General features: G+C 34.6%; 1 protein-coding gene across 1 annotated transcript in view; it reads right to left on the bottom strand.

The window, feature by feature from the left end:
- Positions 1-23,062, bottom strand: part of LOC101083672 (ADP-ribosylation factor-like protein 5A) — a 761,586-nt gene that overhangs the window by 274,249 nt on the left and 464,275 nt on the right. The window lies entirely within an intron of this gene.

Raw genomic sequence — 23,062 nt, 5'->3', positions numbered from 1 at the left:
ATAAAAAAAAATGCTTGGGTTAAGTTAGGATGCATAAGTGACAGTGAGTTTAAAGATGTATGGGATAGATGGAATTTGAAATGGTTGACAATAGAAGGCCATCTTAAATAATTTTCTTCCAGCTGATACTCCATCAATGCACCACCTCAAGGAAAACCCTTGATTTTGAAATAATACAAATGGTAGCCCACAAATAGGAGGAAATGGGAGGAAGAGACAAGCAAAGTAGCTTTATAATGAATATAAACCCTGAAATGAACACAGCCGTGTCTAGAATAATGACACAGACAGTGACGAAAGGGTGAGAGCCATTTTTGAAACAATAAGTGATGGGGCACCTGGGTGGCTCAGTCAGTGAAGCGTCTGACTTTGGTTCAGGTCATGATCTCACAGTTTGTGAGTTCAAGCCCCTCATCAGGCTCTGTGCTGACAGCTCAGAGTCTGGAACCTGCTTCAGATTCTGTGTCTCCCTCTCTCTCTCTGCCCCTTGCCCGCTCATATTCTATCTTTCTCTATCTTAAAAATAAATGAACCTTAAAAAATTAAAAAAAATAAATGACAGAATTTAATGATAAATAGATTTAAACTCTAAAAGAAAGTAAATGAATCAAAAAAGACTTATAAATTTCTAAACTTGGCCACCAAAAACTATTTAAGTAAGCATGTCAATAAAAAAATTGAGTACTAACAAAATGTATACAAAATTACAAACCTTTGGTCTCCTTCAAAGTCGCGCTTTGGCATTTTTTGTATGATCTAAGAATATTTTAGTTATCTAGTTTGACTTCACTATTTTGTATTTGATTTGTCAATATAAAGTTCTATATTAATTTGTGGATTTCTCCTTTCCAGAATAAATAATCCTGAAGATTTTATTTTTAGAACATTGGCTAATTTTTTACCTAACTTTTATTCTCATTCTCATATTCTTATTTTTATGCCTTCTTTGATCAGTTACCTAAACTCTGTTCTTAAAGTGTTCTTCGAACCAGCCTTACGATCTTATTGGTTTCCTCTTTCAATACCACATTGAACGTACTATTTTTTTTATGTTTATTTAGTTTTGAGAAAGTGCAAGTGGTGGAGGGACAGAAAGAGGGAGACAGACAGAGGATCCAAAGTAGGCTCTGCACTGACAGTCTGACAGCAGGAAGCCTGGTGTGGGGTTCAAACTCACAAAACACAGGATCATGACCTGAGCCAAAGTTGGACGCTCAACTGACTGAGCCTCCCACGTGCCCTTGAATATAATCTTTAATATGTGTTCACTTCATATTTGTAGAAGCATATTAACCACGTTTTTCAGTTTCTGTATCTGATGTTTGAAATCTGAGGACTTGCTGCCTCTCCCAAGATTAGCTGATTTTTAGATATAGTAAATGACTCACTTAGAAGTTAGCCTTCCACAGGAAAACAAACATATCCCAACCCCATCCCTCCTACCCACCTGCTGCTTCACTCGACTCTTACAGTCCAGAACAGTATTTCTTGCCCAGATCACCACGGGCCAGGCATCAGACAACGAGGGGCAACCCCCACACCTAGGACCTCACTGAAATTATTCATACTAACCAATCCTAAACCTGCTTAGCCTGCCTGTAAAAACCACAATAATGACTCTTCCAAAGTAAACCTGGCCCTCTATACCTCTGATCTATCTGGGTGTCCTCTTGTATGGCCCTCCCTGTCTTGGGGGTGTCCTCTCCCCTTGGGAATTGTGAGTAATAAGCTCCCCTATCTTTTTAATGGCAATCCTTTTTTGATCTCTTGACCTCGCCATACCTGAATTTTAAAAAGTCTACTTTTTTTTTTTAATTGGATTTTTCTTAATCCAAAGAAGTCTGATGAGAGAAATTCCAAGAAGCTTGATGGGAACAAGGAACATGGTGTTGGTAACATGGGTAATAATAATAGTAATAACAACAACAACAACAACAACAACAACATTCTGCTGTGGTCACCAACTATGCCATTCGGCTTAGAGGCAGTGTGCTGAGATTTAATGAGAACTGAATTGGAAGGCTATGAATATGTAGTAGAGAGCATGCAGTTGGCATGAAACAATGAAGTCAGAACTGAAATCTGCAGTTTGGCAGAGTACAAAACAATTGAATATTTGTAAAACAGGTGTGATATGTAGTAGGTTTTCCTGTGTGTCATGGAAGGAAGTATGAGAAGGAAATAAAAGCAAGAAAATCTTGGAGATAAGGCAATGAGGTGACAATTTAGATTGCCTTGATAAGAAAAACAGACTCTTCTCTACAAGTCCTCAAATAGGTTTTTCCTTTCTTCAACAGCTATTTTTCTCATATAACTAATTTAAGAAGCTCTTTCATCAGTAATCTGAACACACTAAAGTGTAACAATTAAGATTTCTATTGACTAAAGTGTGTTTATTTTGTTGTTATAGGCAAATATAAACAGTTCTATATTATAAGTCAGGTTTGCAGTTATGACTAATTAGATGGAAAAGCAAATAAAATGCCACCATCTACATTGATTTGGTACCACTTAGGGTAAACTATGAAAGACTGTGAAACTTTCTTTGTCTACATTCCATCCCTTATCCTAATTTCAATCAGGGTCTGTTTTTCAGCAACTACCATTTGTGTAATACGAATGCAAATTTCCAAAACATCATCTGTTTTGCAAAATAAAAACACGCCAGCATTGGCATTCATTTGTTATTAAAAAGAACTGACAAAGTTCCATCTGAGAGCCAGGTGTGGCACCTTTTTAACACAGACATTTATATTTATTTGCCTTTGATGTAGTAACACCTTCTTGAGGAAATCACTCATTTGGTTTACTTTTATTATAAAAGGCATACACAGTGTTTGGGTTTTTTTTTCCTGAATTTTTATTTATCCATGTTAGATGGTATTACTTTTGGAGAATATCTGATTCCCTTCTACCCAGTTTTCATAGGGTAGATATGCGACTACGTGGTTGAGTTCAAAAATGACCAGAAGAGATATTTGTGCCTTTAGACAATAATCTTTTAAGAGTTGGTGTGTGCCTCTCCATATCTTCTTTATCTCTGCCCTAGTCACCACGTCGTTCTAGTTAGTGTGTTCTCTGTTAGTCAGGAACTCTGGAGTGAGGATGATAATGTGTGAGCAAAATTTCTAGGCAGCACTAGAATAGGCCCATAGTAGGGAGGAATAATAGACCTTTCCTTATAAGATACTTAAATATAGGGTGTTACTCTGGCATGGACTAATACAGTTTCTGTTCCATCAAAATAATATTAAAAAAAACAATTTTAGAGATATATTAAAGTACCTAAGATAAATACCAGGCTTAAAACCAAAATAGTTCTCTATTTAGGTGTTTAGGGAAGAAAGGAGCATTAAATAGCATTAGCACTGCAAAGTGTGGGTATTACATTCTAAGGGTAATACCCTAGGGGTCAGAAGAAGAATCTTACCCAGTCCACATCTCCACATTCCAAATAAGTCTGAATTATCTAAATTTCTGCAGCGTTTACCCACTATTCATTTATTCATTTTATGATATTGTTTATTCATATTTAATATTGTTCATTTCTTCACTTAATAAGCATTTATTAATTGTCTGCTTTACCAAACACTCTTCTAAACAAAAGAGCAGGTATAGATCCCAAGCCCCATAGATTCTAATTATGATGAGTGGATACACAAGCATTTCATTAGAAGGCATAAGGAAATACAGGTCCTTTTGGAGTGTGGGGGAATAAGATACTGATAACAATGGGAAGATGAGAGGACATGGCATTTAGACTAAACATAGTGGAGGATTTGACAACAAAAAGAATGGTGAGTCATGTTGTGTTAAACAACCATGATCAAAGAAGTGCAACGATAAAAATTCACAGCAAATCTAAGGAATTGTGAGTCATTTGATTGCTTAGTCTACAGGATATTACAGGAAGGTTAATGGTATAAAATAATGCTAGATGGATAGTGTGGCTTAGGAGAACTGTAGGACATTATTTGCCTCTTTTTGTAGAGGTAGGACCATTAAAATTTGGAACTCCTGTTACAAACATCTCTTGCGGACATTTGTTTTTCTTTTCTTAAAAAGTGTATCCGTAACAGAAACAGAGAAAGTGGTGGCTTTTTGTTAAATTTATTTACTTATTTTGAGACAGAAAGATATTGTGAGTGGGGAGAGGAGGGGAAGGAACAGAGGGAGGTGCGGTAAAAGAATCCCAAGCTGGCTCTTCACTCTGCGCAGATCCTGATGGAGGGCTCAAACTCACAAACCGTGAGATCATGACCTGAGCCAAAATCAAGTTGGATGCTTAACTGACTGAGCCACCTAAGCATCCTGGTTGTGTTATTTTCAACCAAGTCTTTAGGTAAGGACCCTGAGAAAACATCCGGAGATAGTTGTTTTAACCCAGGGCAAAAACCAACAAACATCTGAGGAGACCTCTGGGTTTAGTAAAGAGCTCAGAAATTGATAATCTCATCTTTACAAAAGAAAAACACAGAACTGAAAATTAATGATTTTTCTGGAACCTTTGAAAGAAGTGAGTTCACACTGCAAACCACCTACCCCAAATCAGAGGAGACAGGTGAACACAGAGAATCACAGTAAAGATCTGCTTAAATGAAACAGAAACTGCTGCAATAAAATGATAAGACACTTAAATAGAACCATCAGGAAATTTAACATAAACACTATTACTATGTTAAGGGCTCTAATGGGGAAGAACACAGCATAGAAAAACATATGGATAAGGTAAGCAATAAGATAGAAATTAACAATCAAAAAAATAAAAGTCAAAAATACTGTTGTAACAGAAATGAAGAATGCCTTTGATGGGCTCATTAGTAAATTGGCCAAGGAAAGAATCAGTGAGCTTAAATATGTCAACAGTAATTTCCCAAAAGGAAATAAAGATGGGGGGGGGGGGATATGAAACACCAGAACAGAACACTGAAAAACAGAGGGACAATTTGAAAAGATGTTCCATATATGTAATTGGAATTGCAAAAGAAGTAAGCAGGAATGGAACAAAATAAATATTTTTTTTACTGTATTTATTTATTTTGAGAGACAGATCAAGATCAGGGGAGAGGCAAAGAGAGAGGAGAGAGAGAATCCCAAGCAGTCTCTATACTGTCAGTGCTGAGCCCAATGTGGGGCTCCAGCTCATGAAACAAGATCATGACCTTAGCCAAAGTTGGATGCTTAACCGACTGAGCCACCTAGGCACCCGAGTATTTAAAATAACAGTTGAAAATTTTTCAAAATTAATGGCTAAGTACCAAATCAGAAATCCAGGAAGCTTAATTTTACGTGTCAACTTGACTGGGCCATGGGATACCTGAATATTTGGTGTAACACTATTCTGGGTATGCTCACAAGGGTGTTTCTGGATGAGACCGACAAGTGATGGGTAGACTAGGTAAAGCAGATCACCATCTCCAGGGTGGGTGAGTCTCATCTAATCCTCTGAAGACATGAGTAGAGCAAAAAAGACAGGGAAAATTTGCTCTCTCTGCCTACCTCTGAGCTGGGATAACAATCTTCTTCTGCCTTGAGCCTTAGACTTGAACAGAAACTTGACACCATAAAAGTCTTAATTTGAACAAAAGTACATATTACTATGTGAAAGTAGTCAGGCTGAAAAGTCTACATACTACATCACTTCAATTATGTGACATTCTGGAAAAGGCAGAACTATAGAGATAGTAAATTTATCAGTTATCATTAGGGATTTGGAGGAAAGAAGGAGAACTGAAAAGCTAAAAACACAGGAGACTTTTAAGGGCAGTGAAACTATTCTGCATGATATTGTAATGTTGTATACATGACACTATGCATTTATCCAAACCCATAGAATCTGCAGCATAAAGGGTGAACCTTAGTGTATTCTACTAATGAAAATGACACTATTTAGCAGAATGAGAATCTCAAGATGGAGTGCAGACTCTGACAAAAGAATGTAACTGTATTACAAACATCTGAAACAACCTCACTGAAGTGGGTAGTGGGAAAAGTTGATGATCTAATTAACTTTGGAAGGCAGTGACATTCATAAGACTAAAGGTGAAAGAAATTGCACATTAAGCACTTGAATTCAGGTGATGGTTATTTCCCAGATAAGCAAGGGAGGGAGGTTGGAAATACCCATGTGTTTATAGATTAGTGTTAAATACATCAGTATGAACTTATGTTTAATTTGTGGTTACATATAGAAATATTTATAGATAACAGTGTACACAGAAGTTAGTACATGCACATACATTCCCTTGCTGTGTCAGCTAAGGAGGCCTGGCAGCATCAACACACCAGTAGCTATGGGCACACTTAGAACCCATGTCTCAGTTTCCAATACTATTCTCCAGTAATAGAACTAAGACTCCCTTAAAAAATGGCTGACTCCAAGACAGCGAAGTTTTAACATCTTGTAGTGCCAGAAAGTATGAAACTGGTAAAACAAACACACAAACAAACAAACAAACCCACATACATTGTGGTATGGCAGAGACAAAGGAGCCATGGTAAGAGCCTTCAGTGTCCACAGCTGGACAAATTCGAATGTCAAAACAAAATAGTACTGGATTATAACACAAAGTATAAAATAAATACCCATGTGTCCATACTTATATAAGCAAATTATTAAATAAGATAATTAATAGGGAGGAGAGACGAATGATTATGCAGAAGAATTTCAAATAATTTATGTAGCTAGTCTGTCTTCAAGAAGGGGGGGGGCATGAATCCTCACTGCTTAAGTACGGGTTGTGCACAGTGACTTACTTCCAAAAGTGCAGTATAGAACGTGGTGCCTTGTGGATAAATCCAACAAATACCACTCCAGACAGGTGATCAAGGTCAATATCCACAATGATAAATCATATTGATTATACATACCTGTGATATAATTAAAATGACTATTATTCATAACAGCCAGGATATGGAAACAACCTAAATGTCCATCCATTGGTGAATGGATAAAAATATACATGTGTATATATAGATACACACACCCACACCCACATATCATATTTTGTTTATCCATATGTATATGGATACATAAATATATGTATATGTATATTTAGGTAGATACACACACACATATTGAAATATTATTCAGCCTTAAAAAAAAAGGAAACCCTGTCACTTGTGACAATATGAATGCATCTGAAGGACATTATGCTAAGTGAAATAGCCGCACAAAGAAAGACAAATACTGCATGATCTCATCTCACTCAAATGTGGAATCTAAAATATTAGTCCAAATCGCAGATGCAGAGGGTAGAATGGTGGTTGTCAGTGGTGGGGATAGGGAAGATACGTGGGTAAAGGGTACCTGCTTTTAGCTATGCAAGTTGAATAAATTCTGAAGCTCTAATGTACACCAACATGACCTAGTCAGCAGTACTGTACTGTGTATTTGAAATTTGATAAGAGAAGATATTTTAAGAGTTCTTGCCACACACAAGAAAAAGAAACAAAAAAGGAACTGGTAACTATGTGAGGTGATGGATATGTTACTTAGCTTGATTGTAGTGATTATTCCACAGTGCACACATATATCAAAACATCAAGCTGTAAACATATATAATTTTTGTCAGCTATACCTCGATAAAGTTGGAAACATTAATAAAAATAAAAGTTATAAAACGACACTTCCCCAATTGGTTGAGGAGAAGACATGGAAGAAAAAAACCTGTCAGCATTATGGTTCAGGAAAGAAAAAACAAAGATGAACAGGAGTTGGAGCCAAGCTGAGCCTGATAACTAATGAAAGTCAGAAGAAACTCTCTTCAGCTGTTATTCTACATCACTAGAAAATAAGTTTTCCAGGACTTCTCAAACCTATAGTAAGATATTTCAAATATACTTTACCCTTCTGAATAGTTTGAAGGAATAAATTAAAATTTAGTTTTCCACACTACAGTCTGGACATGCACTATCAATCTACAAAGATGAGACCTATTTATTTTATATACTTGTTTACCGACATGGTTTACTGAATGCTGTTCAACCAAATAGAAGCACAGCAAATTTTATTGATACTCCTGTCAAACAAACAATTGCATAGATATATAATGCACTACCCACTTTTTCTCAATATATTGGCATTTAAAGTCATTTCGTCATAAGGTATAATATTTGAAACTTTACTGATTATTATTTTGAATTATAATATGTCTTCAAAAGGAATTTGACTTCATTTCAGGGGCTGTCAAACATTAACTCAGAAATAACTATTATTCTAATCCCTGTCTATTCCCCATAAGCGTCTGTTAATATGTTTTCTTCCTATTGTTATCTTTTGGCATGTGTTAAATAAACAATTGCAAGCATTTAATATTTGGGGGAAATCCAACAAAATACAAACCACGTATAATTTCTTTCTATGTCAAAGAAGATTTTAAAGCTGTTTTGTACTAAGAAGCTGATTTGCAGCAAAATACCAATGGCGGTTGCATTTTTAAAATATTAGAAAAAATTTGAACAAGAGATATTTGTCTGCAGGCAAGTAGGCTCTGTGTAGAAATCAATCTAAATGTCCTGATCAAAACTGCATTTCTGAAAAAGCATTTATGGAAGAGGATTCCTAATGGCATGAATATTCCTTTAGATGCCACGATTACAAAAATAGCCCTGCCATTTAGACTGTGAACAATCCAGGCACTTGAACTGAATTGTGTATGATTACTAGCTTTCTTCAAATCTCTCAATCCTTTACATAAAATTAAAATAGTTTTCTACAATAAAATATCTCAGTCATCTTATTTTTCTTAAAGTTATTCAGGATGACATTAATGAGAAAGTAATAAGGAATTAGTATGATTAGAATCTATAAAATGCATTTTTACATGTGCTATTGGCCTTTCCTTACTTGGTCCGAGTAAAAAGTTTAAGGAAGTTAGTCACCTGCCAATTACTTAGAGGTAAATATATCAATGTCTGGCATGCACTAAATTATGATTTTTAGACCATGACTACGTGTAATATTCAAGAGGAAGCCTTTTTGTTGTGATTTTTAAATTTTTACTTTACAAATTATATTTTGGGCATTTATTGACATTTTTGTGATCTTTAGGTTCTGCCAATTTTCACCAAATGTTTCTTTAATTATCGTTTAATGTACTGTGTTATATCTTTCAGAATGTATAGTCATTTTAAATGTTATCACTATTGTGGTTTGTTTGAGAGTCTGATTCACATAGGAAGCTATGCATTATATTCAGTTGAATTTACCATATTCCATTAAACTGATACATTTCTTTACATAACTTTGGAAGAAACAGACAAAAAGTTGCATGTGGTTTGTTTAAAAAGGCTATTTTCATTTGTTTAACAAACGCTGAAACATTTTGATATGAAACTCATATCAGGGATGCTTCATAAATAAAAATCTCCATTACTGAAATATGCACAAAACTATCTTTTCAGTTAATACTATCTTATCTAGCCAGCTTCAGAATTATTCATTTCTTCTTTACTTCTCTATATATTTAATCACTAAATCTTCTGATTCTATATTTTAAAGTTCTCAAAAGATGCATTTCAACGTTCACCACTAACATTTTCACTAATAGATTTTTTTGGACAACACATTATGTATTCATTAAGAAAAAAAAAAGCATTTCACTAAGCGATTTGTATGACAAGTTTTGGAGTATGTCATAAACACAAAACTTCTGATAACCATCGTCTTTGGCCTCTGTTTTAACCATTAACTTCCTGAACTACTGGGGAATATACATGAAATTTCCTTCTAATCCCCTTAAATCCCTTGATTCTACCAAAAATCAAACTTTCCTTCCCCAGCTTGGGAGCATCTGATGACATTCACTTCAGTTGCCTACAAAGGTTGAGTCTTTCTCTAAAGTACCATTCTATTTTCTAGTATATACAGCCCCTTTTGTGTGGTCCAAATGATGATTTTAAAAGTGGACAGAAGATCATAGGGTAGGTCTATTTTTAATTTTCTGAGGAACCTCCACAGTGCTTTCCAGAGCGGCTGCACCAATTTGCATTCCCACCAACAGTGCAAGAGTGTTCCCGTTTCTCCACATCCTCTCCAGCATCTATAGTCTCCTGACCCAGCAATAGCACTGCTAGGAATTTATCCAAGGGATACAGGAGTGCTGATGCATAGGGCCACTTGTACCCCAATGTTTATAGCAGCACTCTCAACAATAGCCAAATTATGGAAAGAGCCTAAATGTCCATCAACTGATGAATGGATAAAGAAATTGTGGTTTATATACACAATGGAGTACTACGTGGCAATGAGAAAGAATGAAATATGACCTTTCGTAGCAACGTGGATGGAACTGGAGAGTGTGATGCTAAGTGATATAAGCCATACAGAGAAAGAGAGATACCATATGGTTTCACTCTTATGTGGATCCTAAGAAACTTAACAGAAACCCATGGGGGAAGGGAAGGAAAAAAAAAAAAAGAGGTTAGAGTGGGAGAGATCCAAAACATAAGAGACTGTTAAAAACTGAGAACAAACTGAGGGTTGATGGGGGGTAGGAGGGAGGGGAGGGTGGGTGATGGGTATTGAGGAGGGCACCTTTTGGGATGAGCACTGGGTGTTGTATGGAAACCAATTTGACAATAAATTTCATATATTATAAAAAAATAATAAAAAAATAAAAGTGGACAGAAGATTTTTCATTTCTCTATATGACCATTTGACTAAATTAGATGTTTATGCAATCTAAAATTTGGAAACAGGGGCGCCTGGGTGGCTCAGTCGGTTAAGCGTCCGACTTCGACTCAGGTTATGATCTCACGGTCCGTGAGTTCGAGCCCCGCGTTGGGCTCTGTGCTGACAGCTCATTCTGTGTCTCCTCTCTCTCTGATCCTCCCCTGTTCATGCTCTGTCTCTCTCTGCCTCAAAATTAATAAACATTTAAAAAAATTAAAATTTGGAAACAAAGCAAAATGGCTGCATGTTCTTTTAATATCATTTTTTTAAACTTATCACTGAGTATTTAATTATTCAGTATTATGCACGGGAATTTGATCCTGCATTTCAATTTTTCTGTTAGAACCCTAAAGTAAAAAGTTACATGTTAACCTGTTAAGTTTCTATCTGATAAAAAAGGTAACCACAAAGGTTACAGATTTTTTTTGTCCTATGAAACAGTACAAGGTTTTGTTATGTATTAGCAAATTTGTTTTAGCATTTCTTTACTGGACTATGTAAATCTCTATTTCTCAAATGTTTCTTTAAGCCAGTTGTAGTATCTTACTGGTTCCCTCATTAATTAATGTGTTGAACAACACCAACAACACATGCTGAGTTTAAATTTGATGAAAGCCATATCTTAATTTTTTGAAAATTATTCTAATAGAATAAAAGTTTCATACTTTCAAAGCATTAAAATAGTACCTACTTAACCATAGTGCCACAAATAGACGTTCTGGGCTTACTCTATATGAGGAAATTGTCTTGAATTCATGAAAGAAAATGAATTTAATATTGATCTTAAAAACCTCTTCATCTGGACACAAGAGAAATCTCCCTCATCCCAATATCCAATTATTTAATCTATATTAAATTATTAAACATTAACTATACAAAACCAATGTGTATTTATTAACCTATCACCAAAACAATATTTGCAATTATTCTAAGTTTTGACCTAGAAAACTTTTGTCATTGATTGATAAATGCATATTTTTAAAGAGTTAAAATCAATCTCGTGATATTACTTTTCAGGTTTCCTTGATAATATAATTGCCAGTAATCTTTATTCTTCTGCATCTTAAATCCATTAATTTCTCTCAGAGTAATTCAGCAAGTGAGAGACAAATAGGATAAAGTAACAAATGTTTTATTGAACATCCTTGCTCAACGCTTTCAATGCTATTTTTGAAAATATAATTGGAGAGGTTTCAAATAAAGTAGTCAGTAAAAGCAAACAGGACTAATCTCCCTGTTGCAGTGTCTTAAATTCTCTGCCTCTGGCAATCAGGATAAAACAAAACTGTTGCTCTCTAAAACTATTTTTATATGGGCTCCAATTGTCAAGACTTGCCTGACTCATTTTCCATCCACTCCTGCTTTAAATGTCTGTGGTATGTAGCGGCTGTTGTTGTTCAACCCACACTTTGTTTATAGCTTTATTTTAGACTTTTTGATTCTTCAAGTAAAGTCCCAGTAAAAGTGTTCTTTGTGAAACATTATTTTCCAGAAGCATCAGATATTTTATCACAGGGAAGGTGTCAGAGAGGATTTGAAGCTGCAGGTTTAGGAGCTTTTCAAAATTGCAGTCTGGGTGTTAAAGCCAAGAATAATTCACCCCTTTGATTGTATGTGAGGAAAGTCATTAAAATATACACTCACTTATACAAACAACTTATTGTCTGAAATATTTTCAAAATTTCTCAAAATGTATGTTTCTCTCATAGGTGAAAAGAATATAATGAGGGACGAAGTCACTCAGGAGCAAATATGAATGTATATATCTAAGTGTGCTTTCATTTTTTTATCCATTCCCTTTTCCAAATATTATTTTGGAGTCATCATCATGATGACAAAGAAATTCAATTTGGTGGTATGAACTTGTGATTCCTTTGATATTAAGGAGCAATGACATACCAGTGACATTAGTAATCAATCTGTGATATACCAGAAGTTATTTAAAATAAAGCTTAAAACAGGGGCATCTGGGTGGCTCGGTTGATTAAGCATCCAACTCGATTTCAGCTCAGGTCATGATCTCGCCGTTCGTGGGTTTGAGCCCTGCATCTGGCTCTACACTGACAGTGCACAGCCTGCTTAAGATTCTCTCTCTCCCCTCTCTCTCCCCTTCCCCTGTGTTGTACGCACAGTTTTTCTCTCTCCCTCACTCTCTCTCAAAATAAATAAATAAGCTTAAAAATTAAATAAAGCTTAAAATAATAAATTATATTTAAAAGATTTTTAAATAAATATTTTAAATTTCGGATTCCCTCACTGTTTGCATTGTGTCCACTTCTTTACTTACCACATTCAGGTTGCTGAGAAGATCCACGGATAAAGGAAGGTAAAGCCCAAAGTAATATCTTTACTCTTTGAGAATTTGCTACAAATCTTTTTATTTGTTCCTTTTCTAGACTTGAGGGGAAAAATCTAAGGAAATAAAAAAACAATGTGTGTTCTCCTTATCTACCTCTCTCTTAAACCCAGATCTTGGAGCCAGTCACAATGAACATATTCTCTATATCCACAACCTGACCTCATTCTGATCTCAGAAACATTTCAATGATTTATTATCTTTTAATGTAAAAACCATAACATAAATCAAATGACAGAGAAAGATAAAAAGGAAAAAAAAAACCCAGATCTTTCAACCTTTAAAAGTGTACCCCTACAAATCTTAATACTTAAGAAAAACTTAGATTTTAAAATAATATTTTAAAACACAGGGCTATAAGTCTTAGGCTGTACCGATTCTTTTATATTCCAGAATAATAATATCCAAAATATCTTGCCTTAGAATGTAACATTGTTAAACTTTCTACCTTGTTAAATGTTCCTGTACGTTATGGCTTGGATCCTTTCCTTTTGTGCGGCCTGATACCTCACTCCATATTTTCTCTCATTGAGGGAACTTGATAACGATCAGCCTCTCTCACTCTTTAGAATTTAGGCTGAGTACAATAACACATGGAAGAATCTTCTTTAAAATAAATAAATCATTCTGAAATGAATTCTTTCTTATAGACTGACCCTTCTTCTTCTTTTACCAGTATGGATTTTCAGACGACAAGACTGTTTAAAGCAGAATGGTGTATTAATTACTGATTTGACATGCATTATAGTTAGAAACTGATCTAACCCTTAAGACATAAATGTAAACACTTCCCTTTAAAAATTTGCGATATCTTATTTCCTTATTTCTGGCCTTAACTACTAAGCCAAACCATTGTCAAATAGTAAGTTACATGGCAATTACCATTAACTTTATTAGCAATAACTTTTTACATGAACAACTGACTTATATCCACAGCGACCATCTGTGTCTTACTTAACATTATCTTAATTAATTTTTCTTTCTACATGGAGAACTTTGTAAATTTGCATAAATTTCCCTGTATATAATATTCATTCCAAAAGCAGAGGACTTGGAGGTGACCTGAAATAAGTGAATGGTCACCTGTAACACACACACACACACACAAAAACATCTGAAAAATTCAACAAATATGTCATATCCAATCTGACTGGGAGATTTACTGATTTTTATGAATTGCAATGCACTCTTTTAAATGTTGTGAAGTTTAAATATTTAATAACAGACTTTGGCCCAGTTTCAACATTTCTGAGAGCAAGAAATATCTCAAATAACTTTCCTGTGCAGAAGAGCGTATTAGTAAGAGTGTTTGTTGGAGACCTTGCACCTGCCTTAGGTATTATGCTACTACTGACCCTCCATTTGACTGCTTTATACAAACTTATTTGCCCATTTCTACCAGGATATCCTGCTATATAAAGGTTGTTTGCTCCTTCCCCCAATATAATCTCTCATTTTTCTGTGTTTTTGATGGTTACACACATTTTCTCATCCCAAAGTTCGACATCTAGTGAGTTGTAACTGCAATTTGTTGATTGTAAGTGTCACAGCAGTTACATATGTACCAATCTCTTTTTAGTTGGACCTTTGAATATCCCAGTCACTTGGAGTAGCTTTGTGATCACCATCTCACTGAAGGCTGGCTATAACTACCCTCTTGTCTACCTCTCATCTTCTTACTGCCTCACTCTCTGTGGATACCCCCATGTGCCTCTATCTTCCATGTATCCAGTTATTTGGTTACTAAATGAATATCTGTGGAAAATATCTATGGACTGAAAGTGTGTTTGTGATAGGCTATTGCCTGTCATTACAAATGATACACACAATGTATGATAATTTCCTAACCAGCTTTCTGCAAACTAGCATTTGCATTACAAGCTTTCCTTCTGTGACTGAAATCCTGGCCACCCCTTGAGCACTTGAAGACCCAACTTTCCTGGTCCTGCATGGCTGGAGGCCATCTGATGCTTTCTGGTCCAAACTTAAAGACTTTGGTTGAGATTCAAATCAGATTCTAAGTCCAGGGCACACAATGATGGAAGATGGCCACCTCAGAATGTGCTTGAAAGCAGTAGCTCTTATTATTCTGATACTGCAAGCCTATGGTATTGGGTTGAAAGCACACCAAAGACATACTCTTTAGACATAACTCAAGAACACAAACAGTGGAATACTCAGGAAACTTGTAGGAGCTAATCTTGAGGTGTTATGTAGACAAAGACCTCAGGCACTTCTTCCATCTTCTCTTTCTCTTACTGCATTTACAAACAATGCACAATGGTAGTAGAAATGGTGCTAATTAAATTGTCAGCAAATAGCAGACCACAAGAGAAAGAGAATGGTCTGGTGGAAGGAATTAAAATGAGGAACAAGGAACAAAACTGACACAATAATAAATGTCCCAAATCAACACAATCAGATAAATGGAAGGATCTTGTTTAGTAGCTAAGAGGCCAGTGCAAATCAAAGACTAAAAGCAGCTCTCTACATTTGACTACAGCGTGTTTCTTGTATATGGAAGACACAAAGTGATGAATTTGCATCCTTCAAATGAGTATTTTAGCTATGGTCGCTCTGTCTTCTAGAAACGAATGCTGCGCATAAGAGACTCTTAAAAACTGAGAACAAACTGAGGGTTGATGGGAGGTGGGAGGGAGGGGAGTGTGGGTGATGGGTATTGAGGAGGGCACCTTTTGGGATGAGCACTGGGTGTTGTACAGAAACCAATTTGACAATAAACTTCATACATTGAAAAATAAAAAAAAAAAGAAACGCTGCATTTATTTTTACTTATCTATTGTCTTAGATCAAATTTATTGAAAACCTACTAAGCATCAGATGCTGTGATAAATCTTGGTAAAAAATGCATAAAAAGTCACAAGAGACTATTTAGAAATGAGCATAAGATTACAATAGAATGTGATAAATAAGGATAAGGATAAGATATTGGGAGATGAGAGGGGAAAGGAGCCAACTCTTTCCTGGAAACTCAAAAAAGGCTTCATAGCTGAGGAGATAAATAGGCTTTATTTTAAAGGATGTATATGTGTGTTCTATATGGAGAAAAAAATAACAGAGGTACAAAGTTATAAGTTTCATGTAATTTCGGTTTAATACACATCATAGAATTTGACAGAAATGAGACAATATCTGCAGGCTCAAAGATCCTCATATACCCTTTGGACTATATAAAATGATATCCTGACTTCTGACAGAAGACAGATTAATAAAATTTATAATAAAACATATCACTCAACAGAAGAATAATCAATGCTATCAACAAGCATTTCCCAGAAAATCAAATATGAAGAAACATGCTGAAAGGTACTAAACCTTAAAAATAAAGCAATGCTAATTCTTACTGGCCATTCAAATTTACCTCAATATTAAAAATTTTAGGTTTTTGCTTATATATTATCTGCTCAGAGATTTTCTCCTCAATCCATTTGAAAGGAGCATGCCGCAATCTATCCATCTGAACTGCTTTATTTTTCCCTTTGGAACATTTATACAGAACTTACCATTAGTTCCCATAGTATTTCTCTTCTGTGATGCTCCACTAGGATTTAATCTTTTTTAAAGTTTATTTATTTATTTTGAGAGAGAAAGAGAGTGTGTGTGAGTGAGGGAGGGGTAGAGAGAGATGAGGGAGAGAAGTCCAAGCAGGTTCCATGTTGTTAGTGCAGAGCCTGACACAGGGCTTGATCTCACGATCTGTAAGATCATGACTTGAGCAGAGATCAAGAGTCAGACACTTAACCAACTGAGCCACCCAGGTGCCCCAGGATTTAATATTAAAAAAATTTTTTAACATTTATTTTTTGAGAGAGAGATAGAGAGAAAGAGAGAGAGAGAACAGAATCCAAAGGAGGCCCAGGTTCTAAGCTGTCAGCACAGAGCCTGATGCAGTGTTCAAACCCATGAACTATGAGATCATGACCTGAACCAAAGTCGGATGTTTAACCGACTGAGCTACCCAGGCACCCCAGGATTTAATATTTTGATTATCAAAATATCACAACCACAAATATGATGCCTAGTAATTTATAGCCACTCCAAAACTATTTGCTGGATGAATAAAATACATACAGAAATTATGAAATAATACGTTTACACAAATAATTGGATTAAAAAATGAGCAATGACCTGAGTAGTAATTTTTCCAAAGAAAACATACAGATAGCCAATAGACACATGAAAAGATGCTCTACATCACTCATCATCAGTGAGTTGTAAATTAAAATCAAAATAAGATATCATTTTACACATGTATGAATGGCTAAAATCAAAACAAAAAGTAGTAAGTGTAGGCCAGGGGGTGGAGAAAAAGGAAACCTTGTGCACTTTTAGTGGGAATGCAAATTGATGCAGGCACAGTGGAAAACAGTATAGAGGTTCCTAAAAAAGTAAAGGTAGAACTATCATATGATCCAATAATTCCACTACTGAGTATTTACTGAAAGAAAATGGAAACATTAATTTAAAAAGATACACGCACCCCTATGTTTATTGCAGCAATATTTACAAAAGCCAAGAGATAGAAGAAACCTAAGTGTCCATCCATAGACAAATGGATAAAGAAGTGGTATATATATATATATATATATATATATATATATACACACACACACGCACATACACACACACACACACATACACACACACACACACACACACACACATATATACACACACACATATACATACAATGGAATATTATTCTGTCATCAAAAATGAAAACTTGCCATCTGCAGCAACGTGGATAGACCTAGAGGCCATGATGCTGAGTGAAATAAGTCAGTCAGAGAAAGGCGAATAACATAATTTCACTCATAAGTAGAATTTCAGAAACAAAACAAATGAACAAGGAAAGAGACAAAAACAGACTCTTAAATATTGATAATAAACTAGTGGTTGCCAGAGAGGATGTGGGTCGGGGGATAAGAGAAATAGATACAAGGGGACCAAGAGTACACTTGTCGTGATAAGCACTGAGAAATGTATAGAATTATTGAATCATATTGAACACTTGAAACTAACATAACATTTTATGTTAATTATACTTCAATTAAAATAGTAATACTTTTTACTCATAAAACTGACAGAGATTAAAAATATTAAAAATAATGTCAACTGTGAAAGTGAAATATGTACTCATACAGTTTAATTTGACAGTTTAATTTGAAATATGTTTTGGATTTGAATTTTACTATATCTGTCAAAATTAAAATGTATAACCCTTGTAAGAATATTTCTTCAGATACGTTTTTACAAATGTGAAAAAGTACATCAAAATCCTACAAATTCAAGTATTATTGTACTATCAAAATACAACTAAAGATGCATCAGTATAGGAAAGGAAATATAGAGTATATTCTTTTAAAATACTGGAAATCCATGAATAATAATTAGGTATAAAAACATATGGATAGTAACTTTAATACATGCAAATTGGAAAATAGCATGTATTATGTATTAATGTTGAAAAGTGTAACAAGTTATATAAATGTCAGAGAATAAACTAGTGATGCTTCATAACTGAAATAGTTGCCTTTTTGGTGTATGATGTGTCTACATATATTATATCTGGGCTAGACATAAACTCAATCTGGGAGCAACTTTGGCAGTCCTAGTTTCCTCAGGCTTCACTTCTGCCTCAGAATTACTAGCATTCTTGAAATTACTTGGAAAGCTTTACAGTGGATAAGAACTCAGATTCTAGTGAGTTCACCTGATAATCTAATCCTTAGAATATGTTTAGAGAGATTCAAGGAAAACTCTGAAGAGTGATTACATCTAGGAAGTCTGATAGTAATGCAAACTGAGAGGAAGACTTTCTTTGGCCTTTAGTGCTTCAGCTGCTTAAATGGGCTTGAAATGAATTTGCAACAATAACAATACCAGTGAAATCAAAGACAATGAAAAACATATTCTGAAGCAAGTGTATACTCAGAAAAAAATTCAAATAGAAGTTGTAATTAAATTCCCATTTTAGAAGCAAATATTTTGGAACTGAAGAGTGTGAACTACAGAGATGGAAGGTAGCAATAACATTATTTAAAAAAACTGGTCTAGTAATCCAGGGGTGACCTGAGAAGGAATTCAAGCACTCGTAAGAGATAAAGGAGATTGACTTCTGAATTAGAAAGGAAAGATGTCAAAAGACTGGATACAGACAGTAAGATGGAGAAACTACTAAAAATGACTTTTGCAACTTTATATAGAAAGACAGGGCGAGCATTTAGTGATTCTGCAAAATGCAGGATTTAGGATAGTCCCATCAGTTGTGTGGAAAAGAGGCAAACCTCCTAGAAGTAAAATTAGAACAGAAAGGCATCAGTACCAAGATGGAACTACTGGGCAAAGAAGATACAGTTAAAATGACTGTGTTCAGAGGTTGTCCATGGAAAGAGCAGAAGGTAATTAGAATGATGTAAATCTTAGGCGAAATTAGTGCAAGAGGCATTAAATGAGTAACACTAGGTTAAACAAAGCATAGCTTTGAATAACCTCCTTTCAGAGCAAAAATCTTGAACTTCCTTTTTTTTAAATTTTACTAATCGTACCACTACTACTAACTACCACTACTATTATGGTTCTTTTTATACTAAGTACTTTCACACATTTTCTATTATTTGCTATATGAACATTTATATTATTATTATTATTATTATTATTACTATTATTATTAACATGGCCATTTTATAGATGGAAAGTTAAGGCTCCAAGCAAATATTATGTAGCCTATATAGCAAAATTACTGAGTGGTCGCACTGGAATTTGAACTTAATTAAAAGTATCATCCCATACTCTTAACCACCATGCTCAGATTGTTTTAGGATTGAGGGTCATTTTGGATGCCTTCAGATGATACTGGAATAGTCTATTCATCTTCCTGTAAGGATAAGCCACTCATGAGTATTCAGGCCCTGCCTTGGGAATAAGGACTCTTCAGATTCAAACTCATATAAGAGGATTATGTTATTGTTTCTAAATTTCATTCTTAATTCCTTTCCTTCAAGGTTTAGATGCCTCCAAGAAACCTAAAATGTTAGCAAAAGCCTGTGCTAAGGGGAATGTAACAAGTCACAAAATCATTCAACAAGGAGGAGAAATAGGTCATGTTCATTTGAAACATGTAATTTACAGTGACAGGGCAACCTCTAGGTTGTTCCTGCTAATGAGAGGAATAGGGGACTGCATTATAAATTCTTGGCAATTTGTCTCTTTCTGAACTAATGCCAATACTTTGTCTTGCTTGGATCTCCTTGTTCCAACGAGAGTTTCCATTTTGCACCCAGGCACTCATAGTTTTATTTTGTTCTGTCTCACTTTCATTTGCCTAGAATTGCCTTCAATTCTTATTTATTGATAATATGTAGTCTGGGGTATGAAATAGGTAAAAGTGAAGCCTCCAGGAGTGTTTAAGATATAAAAACTTACTCCTTGAGGAAGATATGCATATGGGGACTGAGATACCTCTGAACCTATATAAGCTACTAGGTCTCTGAAACTAGTAAGGTTATTTGGTCCTTTTCTAACAACTAAAAGGAATTAATTTTCCATTACAGTAAAGCATGGAAAAGTGATTTTATGTTCAGAATGAACTATCATTTTAACTAGATTTTGGACCTTCAGTGAAGGAGAATCTTCCTTGTTGAGTTTAAGAGTTTGAGTTTAATGAAGATGAAGATAAAATCTACCGAGTCTCTCTTGATGGGACTTAAAACAGTGGCAGATACTTTTAAAGATGTATTTACTGGGTAACTTGAAAAATGGAGCAAAGCTATCTGATTTCCAGAAATGTGAATTCGCATTTGTTTCAGTAACCATCTGAGTTAACTATCCTAGCAATAAACTTTAGCTCAGAGGTGCCCTAAAGTTCTCACCATAACATGGTACATACGATTATTCATAACATGATAGAATTTTTAAAATAATATGCTGAAGAAGATTATCTTGATAGCTAAACTATGAACTTTTTAGGAAATAATTATGGAGTGTTTTATTCATTCAGTTTTGAACTATAAGTTGACATCCATTTGAGTCAAAATGCAGAAGAGGCACATGGCATTATTTAACAATGAAAAGTTATGTTTTATTTAGGAAAGCCCCAATGAACTCAAATGTGATGGTGTCATAAGTGATAGAAAATTACCCTATTAGAGTGATTTATGATAATTGTGGCAATTCAAATTGTTTTTAAATGAGGCTTTGGGGGGTTCACGTTCAGTGTCTTTTCTAATTTTAGAGACATTTGAAGTGGAAAATTAATATAGTAAATGAAGAATCAAAATATCCTACATATGGCTCATTTTTTAATTTCAAGTTTCTCAAGTACATATAAATTTTGGAGTACCAAATAGGTATGAAACTGGGATCTTTTTGGATTATCAAAAATAAGATGATGATATTTCAGTCAAGATGAGGTATTAGTCGAATGACCTCATACATGGGAATTCTCCATCTTCTGTGCCTGATTTTGAAGGATCTCAACTAGTGGAAGAAAAGCAGAGGTGGGCATATTAATTGCCACAAACAGCAAACAGTGTTGTAACACACACTGGATGTTAAAGGTAACACTGTTATTTATTTATTCATAATGTACAATAAGCACATATTCTATTAGTTTTATTGACCCAACTTTTTGTATCATTGAAAGATCTATGAAACTGAGACAATTTGATGTTTAGGTTGATATAAAGACACAGTTTTTATTAACATGATTTATTTAGAAAATTAGAGATACCTTTTGCAATATTTGGATATGGTTTTTGAAAAAATTCACAGAACCCTAAATCTGATATTTTAAATTAAATTACTGTTAAAAATAATAATTTTGTAGATGTTGGTAGGGATTAGAGTATCAGTGATATTGACCAAAATAAGCAATAAACACAATGATAATACCCATTAGTTTTTACTTGTGAAAAGAAATACCGCTATTCTTCATTGAATGAGGTTATTTTACTCCCCACAAAAGGTGGAAAGATATAAACAAAAAATAAAGTAAGCAACTAGAACAAGCAAAATTGCTGTCTTTAACTTAATTTTGCAAGATTCCATCTATTCTTTTTCACCTCCCCAGTAAACAAAAAATTGGAAGCCCTAAAGTAATGCAATAGCTTAAAAACCTGCTCCTCTGTCTCTGGGCTCTTCCTTAATTATCCTAAACATGGCTATACAAATAATTTTTCTAATATGCTAGTTGGTGGGTGCCTGGGTGACTAAGTCTATTAAGTGTCAGACTCTTGGTTTCAGCTTAGGTCACGATCTCATAGTTCGTTAGTTTGAGCTCCATGTCGGGCTCTGTGCTGCCAGTGAGGAGCCTGCTTGGGATTGTCTCTCTCCTCTCCCTCTGCCCTTTCTCTGTTTCATTCTTTCTCTCAAAAGAAATAAATAAAACTTAAAAAAATGCTATTTGGTGTCCATTGACTGACGAATGGATACAGAAGATGTGGTGTATATATATATATATATATATATATATATATATATATATATATTTATATATAGCATATATATATATATATATATATATATATATGCTATGGAATATTACTCAGCTATCAGAAAGAATGAAATTTTGCCATTTGCAACAACATGAATGGAACAGGAATGTATTATGCTAAGCAAAATAAATAACAGAAAAACAAATATCATATTATTTCACTCATATGTGGAATTTAAAAAACAATACAGATGAACATAAGGGAAGGGAAGGTAAAATAAAATAAGATAAAAACAGAGAGGGAGGCAAACTGTAAGAAACTCTTAAAAACAGAGAACAAACTGAAGATTGCTGGAGAGAAGGTGGGTAGGGGAATGGGCTAAATGGGTGATGGGCATTAAGGGGGCACTTGTTGGGATGAACACTGGGTGTTATATGTAAGGGATGAATCATTAAATTCTACTCTTGAAACCAATACTACACTATATGTTAACTAACATGAATTTAAATAAAAATAAAAGCAATGATATTTAGAGTATATTAATTCTATGATTAAAATATTTAATAAATACTTAGT

Source organism: Felis catus, chromosome A3 (genome assembly GCF_018350175.1).
Source record: "Felis catus isolate Fca126 chromosome A3, F.catus_Fca126_mat1.0, whole genome shotgun sequence".
NCBI classification, from domain to species: domain Eukaryota; kingdom Metazoa; phylum Chordata; class Mammalia; order Carnivora; family Felidae; genus Felis; species Felis catus.
Note: the sequence above shows the minus strand (reverse complement) of the source record. Positions and strands in the feature narration are given on the sequence as shown.